Raw genomic sequence first — 10,797 nt, 5'->3', positions numbered from 1 at the left:
CGTTTATGCAGCTATGCACCAAATATGAGAAGCTCGAAGCTGAATGTGGGTTTGTTTAATCTGCTTCCAAAACGCTTTAATGCTCTTTTTTTATACATATATATTAGATCACATTTAAACCCTTTGCCTTAGTGTAATTTGTCTTCATTAGTTCGTTTGAGTGTAGAAGTTTCAGATCCTGTCAAGATTTATTTTATGATATGATAATAAATTACGTGATAATGTCCAGATACTGAGAAAAGACAGTGAAGTATCATAACCACTTATCCTGTTTTTTGTAAGTTTACCATGACTTTTGATACTTTGGGAAAATTAAAGACTTTTTTCAACAAATAAAAAGACCCTGGTTGAAAATACTCACACATGTCACCTCGATGCTGCGTTGTAACACGAGTCTCCCATGTTTGCGTTTTGCATTTTTACACTGACCAAGTGGAGAACGTGATTATTCTACAACCTAAACAACGTACCCCTCGGTCAGTCAGGCTGCAAAAACGGAAATTGTATTAATTTATCAAAGAGCAACATTAAACATAAAAATAAATGTCTAAATTTCAAATGAGAGGATTATGGGATTACATATGTTCTTCGTGTCATTCTAATCTGGATACAGTTGAGTTTTTAATTGTTAATCGGTCAAAACAAGACATCAGGAGGAATAAATGACTGCAGCCCGAGGCTCATTTCATCATTTCATCAGTTTCTTCAATGTTCAACATGACGCCTTTTATAGAGCCAACATATTCTGTTATATTTTATAGTTAGTTATAAAGTGCCTCTGTCTGAGCTGCTGTAATGAAAGCATGTTTTAATCTGTAAGCCACTTTTCATATCAGGATTTGGGAGGCACATGGCATGGGAGAGGTCAGCCTTTATGGGCATTAACACCAAGTCAGACGGACCTCCCACCACGCGTGCATTCATCTAATAAAGCAGGTTTACTCGCGGCCCTTCACTCATCGGGCCTTGATAAGGTTGTCAATCAGCTGCACATTTCTGGAGGTCTGCCTGCAAGCAGCAGCAGCAGCAGAAATAGAAGAAGAAGAAGAAGAAGAAAAAGAATTTCTAAAATCTCAACAGAGAACTACAAGATGAAAATCTTTCATCGAGTCTTTTCTGCAGCTTCTCCTTCCAGCCGTGGCTTCGCTCCGTGTTATTCTTTGCTTTAATTAACAGGATTAAAGTGAACTTTGATCAGTATCATTTGAAACAATGCCTTGTTGTCAAACCTCCGTTAATCCCTCCAACCTGTCGGCCTGGATCACGTCAGCAGAGGAAAACTTGACCAACGTGGATTTAAGAAGTGGCCCGGAGTCACACGATTGAAGCCCTGCAGCCAAACACGCAGCTCTGCTAGGAAAGAGACCTATTCACAAACATAATCAGCTCCTTTTTGTTGGCAGCTGCATAAAATAAAAACCCAGTTTGTTTATCCTGCTCTTTTAAAGTATACTTGAGTGTGCTTGGTAGATTTAAAAGGGTGATTTAGGTGATTTTACAGCTAATAAACTTGCTGTTTTTAATCCAAAAAGATCTATATAGAAGTCCTTCCTGTCCCAGATGTATTAGATTATTCGATACAGCTAAGTCCAACTCTGAAGTTATATTTCAGACACCGTAGGACAGTTTATAACATATTTCTAGTTATTTAAGACGTTTCCTAATTTGAACAAACATGGGACACACTGTACGCCTCTAGTATTCACCCTCGTCCTTCTTCTTCCTACACGACATCTACTCAAACGTCTACTATTTCAACAAAACTAACATTTATCAACGTTTATCTGCTGCAACACGAGCTCCAGTCACCACAGTTTGAGGAACACAAAGAAGCTCTGATTTCTTAGTGAGTAAATTACAGAATGATGCCGACACACCAGCACACAAATATAAATGTTTACGTCGGTGGAAGACTCTTCAGCCTGCAGTGTTACACCGTGTTGTCATTTACAGGAGCTACAATCGCGTTGGTTTTGTGCTCCAGATCAGTAAAAAGCACACAAGGTCAGTTGAGGTGAGGAGCTCAAACGGTATTTCAAAAAATGTAATTTCTGCTTACTCAGAACAACAAGATGATTTATTCCATGCATCATCTGTTACCTCTTATCCTGCAGCCCATGCCAGCTCTGACTGCACGAGAGGCAGGCCACACCTGGACAGGTGGCAGGAACAAACCACACGCCCACGGCCGAATTAGAATCAAAAAGTCACCTAGCATGCGTGTCTTTGGACTGTACTGACCACAGCTACGCCTGCCATAGTGCAGTATTGGAATCTGTGCTTTGACCTTCGTGTTGTTAAAGGAGCTTCTGCACTTTTTCAAAACATCAGCCGTTATTTATTTTTCACGTGTTTGACTCCAACGTGGTATTAATCTCGAACATGAGAGGCTCCAACCGGGGGCTGGTCTGCTCCCAAACCTTGTGAACAAACATTTTAAGGCATCAGTGAAAAAACATAGAAGACTTTAAAGTCTGGTAAAGTTTTAGTTCATACATTAAAACACCTTTACAATAATCAGAATGCGATGGAGGGTCTTTAATTCAGATTTAGTTGTGTTGTGTTGTTCAGTTTTTACTATTAAATGAACTGTAGTCATTTATTAGACGCAACAAACTGTGTAAAGAAATTAAAAATGATTCATTATGAGCCAGTCATCGTACTTTCCAACACAATTTCTGCAGCTTGTATTCTTGTCAGATGATGAAAAACAAACTTCAGGTAAAGAATGCAGCATTGCAACCCCTATAAATGCACATTGCACGTTAAGGCAGTGAAGTCGGGAGTTGTGTTCGCGATGAACCACGTTTGTGCGGCTCGGTGAGTCTGAACAAAATGATCACCGCTGGCCCCCCGACTGGATCAGAGCGCTCCGGTGGCAGCGACCCCGGCTCCCCTCCTTCACCTTTAGGTGTTGATTGCTTTTAGAGCCCTAAGTCTAGATTGAGGGCTTTTCCCATGGAGATTAGACGATCTGGTTTAAAGCTGTTTCAACAGGTCGCTTGTGAGGGGGTCATAGGTCAATTACATAGTAGTGCCTAATGGTAGCAAATAACGTCAATCACCTTAAACGGACCAGCGGCGAGACTTGTGCCTGACTTTGGGGCTGGAATGCGGGGAATCCAGGGGTTAAGCTGGTGGCATGGAGCGGCTGACCGGACACACACACACACACACGTCCTCAACTTGAAGCTGGCCGAGCTCACTCACCATCACCTACCATGTCATGCTATCAATCTTGCAGGGATCTTAGTCTGTCTGAAAAACAACAACAAAATGGAAGCAAAGAAACGCTAAAACAACATATTATAAATTAATTAACTCACTACTAAAGCTAATGGTGTCAGCTCTAATGTGGAGATTTAAACATAAAACAAGTGTATTAATCTGTAATGAAAATAATATATAAGTCTGACCCTAGGTTTAGGCTTCTGCATCAATTTAATGTCGTAGCTATGGACTCTACCCAGACTCTAATGGCGTAACCTGACATGCACCTCCCCAGAAATGTAACTTTGCACCGCAACGATGCAGACCACAAGAGCTGTGATTGGTCCGCTTGGCAGTAGCGTGTTTCCGCTTTAGTATTTCAAGCTGCTTCCCCATCTCCATAGTTTTCGAATTGATAGTTTTGGATCAGTAAAGACGGAACACATTTGTTGAAAATGAAGCAGGAAGTAGAAACTACACAGACACAGCGCCAACTAGCGTTTGGCGAGCCAGACTGACGAGAGCGCGAGTATAAATGGCTCACACCGGCGTAGGCTACGTACTGTACATAGGTTACGGCGTCCACGTCCCGTAGTACTCTAAACGAGCCTTAATGAATACCTGAAAGTTTCAAAAACAGGATTGTGAAAGGGTCATAAAGTTTAAAACAATTACGTTAACCCAAGTCTCCCACCAATCAGTTACGCTTCTCTTTTATCAAAATATCCGTCCTCGAGGATGGCGAGACCTCTGAGACGAGAGCTGTGTTGGCACAGACGTCTGCCGTTCACATTCACCCGGTCCCACTCTGTAATTAATGACCCCGCCTGGGGCCCGCAAACAGATGACGATGCTGAGTAACCATAACGATTCATACCCACGGCGAGCCGTCGCCGTGCTGCATGCATTCAGGGAACGGAGCCAGTTACCCACGCTGACACAGAGTGGTGTGTTCACAGTGTTCGGTCTTTCATTCAGAGCAGTTTAGTATTAAAACACAGAGTCTGTTGATCAGCAGGTTATAAATAATTAACGTACACCAGGTAGATGTTTCTCCTGATCAGAAGTTTAAAACATCCATGATAGTGGCTACTGTATGTGGACGATTAGCGCAGCATTGAGCTCAGTGCTAACTTCTGAATACTAACATGCTCAAAATGTTAGCATACTGTGCCCATAATCATAAATCATGGTTTAATCATGATTTATACTCCATCAACACACAGAGCCTACGTGGTAGCAGGCTACGCTGGTGTTAGCATAAGCTAAAACAGTAGCAGACAGCTGGTCAGTGTCTGGAACCAAGATGGAAACCGAGCACCTCACGTTGGAGTTGGAGCTCATGAATGTTGACTACGAAATCGACTGAAAGACATGAATGAGGAAAAGCCATTGGACCAATCACAGCTCACCACGACGAGGCGCACGTCTGAACCACAAATCTAGCTTTAGCTTAGCACATTAGCAGGAAAACATCTGCAAATTAGCACAAACACAAAGATAAGATAACATCCACACCTGAGGCCAATTTAGAATCAACTGATAGAACTTGATAGAAAAAACAAAACAAATAGAAAGTGCATATATGTGTGGTATAAACACCGATCAGCCACAACATTAAGACCACTGACAGGAGAAGTAAATAACATTGACCATGTTGTGACAGTTAAATGTTCTGCTGGGAAACTTTTAGACCTGGCATTCATTCATTCATGTGGATGTTACTTAGACATGTAGCACCCACCCAGACCTAGACCAGACCAGGCACCCCCACCCCATAGCAATGACACTAGATCCCAAACTGATTAAGTATCTGTGGGATGATCCACAGAGGCCCCTCCCCTCAAAGGCCCCCACTAACAACATCCTGTTGCCAGACACCACAGGACACCCTCAGAAGGCCCATGTCCATTCTCTGATGAGTCCCAACTGATTTGGAGGCACAAGGGAGACCTGCATAATATCAGAAAGGTGGTCATAATGTTATGCCTGATCGGTGTATACCTACACATTAACATCAGCCTACTCCAGGTTCATCTTCTCTCTGTATTTTTAGTGGTTCAAGCTGTGCGTTTATAGCACTGAACACGTTCATCTTTCTATTTCATCATTCCTGGTTCTGAGGCTTCACACAACTGTTACACACAGCCCAATAAAAACCCAAACACACAGATGAGTTCATTCATGATTTTGGCAGTGCTCAGTCAGAGAAAGCCGCTGTCGGGTCTTATGTTTCTGATCTGGAGCCACAGCCGGTTGGTATGACTGCAGCAGCTCTCCGCCTGCAGTTTAAACAGCTGCTCTCCATCCACTTGACTCGCCGGGTTTTTGGGGGTTTTTTTGAGCTGGAGGGATTTTCTTTTGACCGGACGCCATCGTTGTCACCGGGAGACAAATGACATCAGCTCATTGTTTCTGAGCGACGGATCAAACTACATGTTCGGGGTTTTTTTTTTTATTCGCCTTGTTAATTAGGCGGTGTTGATGTGGAGTAAAACCTGTAAAGCATCAATGAGAGTTCAGTCTTAAGTTTTACTTAGAGCTGTAATCCTTGTCATGTATCTTCCAATTTTAATTTAATGTTTCATGTGTTTGTTTTTACTTTTTTTATGAAGGAAATTCAAATGCAAGTCTGTAATCTTAGCCTCTAATCTTTTAAATCATAAAATCAGATTAAATCAACTAAAAGAAGAGTCTTTATATTCTGTTTATTCAAGTTAGCTCACATTGTTCCAAAGCTTTGTCCAGGATGTTGTGAATAAAACGTACTTTAATGTACAGAGAATTTAAAAAAACACAATCAGCGTATAAAATAATCACTGTTCTGTTCAGATGACGTGACCTCAGCGTCCTCAGAGAGTCCTTTAAGTGTACATGTCTCTAATTTCATCCGTCTGTGTTAAACTTTCTGAAGAACGTTTGTTGTGAAACGCAAAGAAACACTTTGATTGACAAGAATAACTAATAAATGAATCACTTCCATGCAGTGCGCTGTATCTCACCATGTGGCACGGGTACACAGTGTCCCACACACACACACACACACATTGTTTGCATCTGCGGGGTTTTGTTTCCATGCCTCCCTCGGACTGAAAACCCTTCCGCTGGGAACGGCACACTGCAATCAGGCCCGGTTTATGGCAGCCAATCTGCCATTCACTGCAGACCAAAGATTGATGACACCTGTCCGGCTCTGACTGGCACTCAGAGCGAGAGGTCGCTGTCAGACATGCACCGCGCGCTCGTAAAAACTCAGTCCATCTGGTCGGAGGCAAACAAGGAAACGTGTCCGTAAATTCTCGAGCGATTTGACGTGGGACGAGCAAAGAGGAGAAGGGTCCGTGTTTCTCCTGCGCCTCCTCGTTTACTTCAGTCACGTTGCCCTTTTGACCCGCTGACCAGACTCTACTTACATTAACTAGACACAATGTATTCTCCCGTAAATGCGGCGTTAACCATCACAGGCTCCCATTGACACCCAAACGGAAGTATTTTTACGGCCTCCAAGCACCGCTGAACAAGTTTAAAGCGGCTTAATTGCAGCGTTGCCCCAACTGGGAGCTACATGAATGTGTCTTGGTGGGGAAGAGGCCACAGGCTGTTAACTGCAGCGAGGTGCGAGGAAGAAAAGGAAGCTTAATGAGCGGCCCGGCCGGCTTTCAAGTTGGGATTCATTTCTGTACACAGACTAATAAACGTGTCTCGTGAGAAATGTACGGTGACTGTCTGGGATGTTCTTCAAGGTTCGGTCGTTGATTTTATTTCTGATTCTGATCTCTATGTCACGTAGGGTTGCGGGGAATGGAGTTTTAGGACCCAAATGCAGTACGCTGGAGGCAGGAGTAGGCGAAAAAAGGGTTCTTAATTAACAAAATACAATGCTAACAAACAAAAGGCGCTGCCGAGCTGGCAGGAAAACAAAATTCAAAAACACTATGAAAACTAAAATAAGACATGAAACTATGGCATGGAAAACATGAACAAACTTTGACATGATACCTGGGAAACTAGCAGTATGACACGACAGGGACAAAGGGGAAGGCAGGGCTATATATACACACACACGAGGAATAGAGGGGTGACAAGACACAGGTGAAGCAAATCAAGAAACCAAGGTGAAACCAGTGAGCTAATCAAAAGAAAACATGGAGACATGGAGTAACAAAAACAGAAAGTTCAGAACTAAACAAAATAAAACAGGAAACAGAACAGAAAAACTAAACACTAACCATGACCATGAAAAAACCAAGAACTTAACAAAATACAATAAACAGAAACCATGACAGAAACTAAACCATGACTGTGAAAAGACATGATGAAAGACATGACGAAAGATATGACAGAACCATGACAGAAAACTAAACCATGACTGAAAACCAAGAACGGAAGACATGACTATGAAAAAACGGAAGACATGACAGAAAACATGACACTCTACCTTTTAACTGCAAACTCCTCACCACAGTAGATGTAGTCCATGTCCATAATTTTGTAGTGTTATCTAAAATCATGTGTTTTTAATTGTGTTTGTTGTTTTAACTGAAGACACACCAAGACAAAGATTAAGGAAGCACCTGCAACGAAGGCCGTCTGTGACGTTGGACCAAAAAGTTGCACGACTGCCATTCTGCACCTACATGAAAATAAATAACTCTCCATGCCAGCAGGTGGCAGTAGTCTGTGTTCATCATTCAAAAGGACAAACAGGAAGAGGTACCATTAGCTGAGGCTAGGAGGAGCTACCAACCATCGTACAGAGCTGGCCCCTCCTGACTCAGCCGATCAGCCACCGTAGAAACCAGCTGGGTTCTTCAACAAAGACATACACCGATCAGCCACAACATTATGCCCACTGACAGGAGAAGTAAATAACATTGACCATCTTGTGACAGTTCAGTGTTCTGCTGGGAAACTTTTGGACCTGGCATTCATTCATATGGAGGTTTCTTAGACATGTAGCACCCACCTAGACCAGACCAGGCACCCCCACCCCATAGCAATGACACTCCTTGATGGCAGCAGCCATCCCCAGCAGGATGCAGCCTGACACAGACACACACACAAAAACGCTTTAGGAACAACTAAAAAAAAAACAAAAAAACATGAAGAACAGCACAAGGTGTTGACCTGGCCTCCAAATTCACTAGATCCCAAACTGATCAAGTATCTGTGGGATGATACACAGAGGCCCCTCCCCTCAAAGGCCCCCCCACTAATAAGATCCTGTTGCCAGACACCACAGGACACCCTCAGAAGGCCCATGTCCATTCTCTGATGAGCCACAACTGTTTTGGAGGCCTACACAATATTAGTCATAATGTTATGCCTGATTGGTGCACATAAAAGAAGTTTTAGTACGCCGTCTGTAACAAACATTTACTCAACCAAACCGTGGTGTTCAGATTCTTGTCTGGTACAGTAGTAACAGGAAATGAGGTAACGAGGGCCTCTTTGGGAGCAAACACCACGGAGAGCGCTGCAGTGACCCGTGGTGACCCAGACAGGTCCACTGAACTTTAAAGGTGAATTGGATCAGGGCCCCAGCCCGGCCGCTCAGCCAAAAAAACCCTCCTGATGAGGGCTTAGCAGCTGCAGTGAAAGCAACCTAATGAGTATCGAGTAATCAACACTATTGCCGGGCTTCGCCAGCTCACCTCAGCTCCAGCCCAGCAGGATGTAATGTCGTTTCACTACGGCCTGATTCACTCTGAGGGTGACTAATCAGCAGAGGGGAATATTGGTGAATTTAATGGCTTTAGTATAAATCTCTGCCGGTGCTCGGCCAGAGGAAAAGGAAAAAAAAAAGGAGGCTTTGATTAATGAGCTGAAGTGAATTTTTCGCTCAGGTCTGAAACCATCTGGGGCTCTATCCAAACAGATGACCTCAGCGCATTTCACTGGCTGCAGTCCATCCTGCAACATGTCCCTGGCAATCAAAGAGCAGTGCCAACACAAAGACCGAGTCAGGAGCAAACTCTACAGTGAAGTAAGGACAATAATTGACATGTTACAGTTTGTGTTATTGTTGTAATGGAACATGCAACCTCAAGTGAAGAATAAGTAGGACTGATCCAGAGATGGAAAATGATGTGGCAGCGAAACAGAATTAATTTATGTTAGGTTTTTTTGATTCTCAGGAGTCAACAAATGATGCAAAAGGCACTTTAAGAGATTCAGTCACCTTATTGAAGTGAAAACCATTTAATAATGACAGAATTTCTTCATATTTCAGGGTTACTTTAAACCACTAGGGGACTCAAAAACTCCTCTAATCAAACTTATTAAAACTTTAGGTGGGCTGTAAGCAAAGGTTTGCATATTTGAAACAAAGGATTCATCCTAATTAATATTAAATGCAAATTCCATTCCCAGTTTAAGCTTAAGATTTCCTTCCAACCATAAATTTTCAAAGATTAACAAAACGCCTGCTGAAAATCAAGCTAATAAGAATGAGTCTATAAATGTAGCATTTAGCTGAAACGACGAGCTAAAAGAGGCTAAAGTGTGTAAATTGTTTTGTTAAATTAAAAACTCAATGTTTACTTCACAGCTATATTCTGTATTTTATTGCTAAAAGCTTCCTTAATCTCTAACCTGTAAGTTTGAATATAACTTTATCTGGAACAGTAATAACCGTTTATAATCTGATACAGCTAACATGTTAGCATATTAGCATTCGTTTGAGTTCTGATCCCCTTTATTCTACTTATTGCATTGAGTCTGGCTAACACTTTAGCAAACGCCCACTCATATGAATACAGCAGTTTATTAGCAACATTAGCATTTACCAGTGTATCCTCTATTGGCTTTTTAATGCTCTCCAATGACTCTTAAGATAAATGTTTGACACGTTCACAGTTAAATACTCCATAATGTCTCCAACTATAGTCACACACTTTGCCATTTGATGTTTGTGCTACTGCCCTAACATCACACTTAAAACTGAATCACACAGTAAATCGTTAGCCTCAACTGCCCACTTCATTTTTTGGCCACTGTTACAATATCAATAAAAAATACCAATGTGTTCACTTAAAATTGTGTTTTTTCTTGTTTTTCAAAAACGTTTAAATATGACTCAGGCAATTATGCTATGAGGCTATGCTATGAATTATGCTAAAAGGGGTTAATGGTTCTCCTTAGGTTTGTAATGGAGACCAAGGGCTATATGTACAATGTATGGAAATTGAATATTTACACGCATGTATTGATGTATGTTTTATTGAATTAAATTTTGCACATTTGTTTGTTACAATAAAATCACAACGATGACGGAGGAAGCAGAATGGGGGTAGGGGCGGCCATCCTGTCTGCGTTTTGTATGGCTAAAGAAGCCTTTAGTTTAATTTGGCATTTGCTTTGTTAGATTAAATATATTTTCACCTCACCTGCTGGTTGTCTGTAAATAGACTCTTCCTGGAGGGGTAAAGCACAGCTAGTTGGTGCATTATTATATTTTTTGACGTCTCCATGGAGTTAACCTCAATCTCATGCATCTTTTTACAAAAAAAACAAAAACACTTAAAGCCTCCGCTGAGCTTCACCTTTTCTCTTTGGCATGTTTAAAACACCCGTCCGACTGACCTG

Source organism: Chelon labrosus (genome assembly GCF_963514085.1).
Source record: "Chelon labrosus genome assembly, chromosome: 16".
Lineage (NCBI taxonomy): Eukaryota > Metazoa > Chordata > Actinopteri > Mugiliformes > Mugilidae > Chelon > Chelon labrosus.
Note: the sequence above shows the minus strand (reverse complement) of the source record.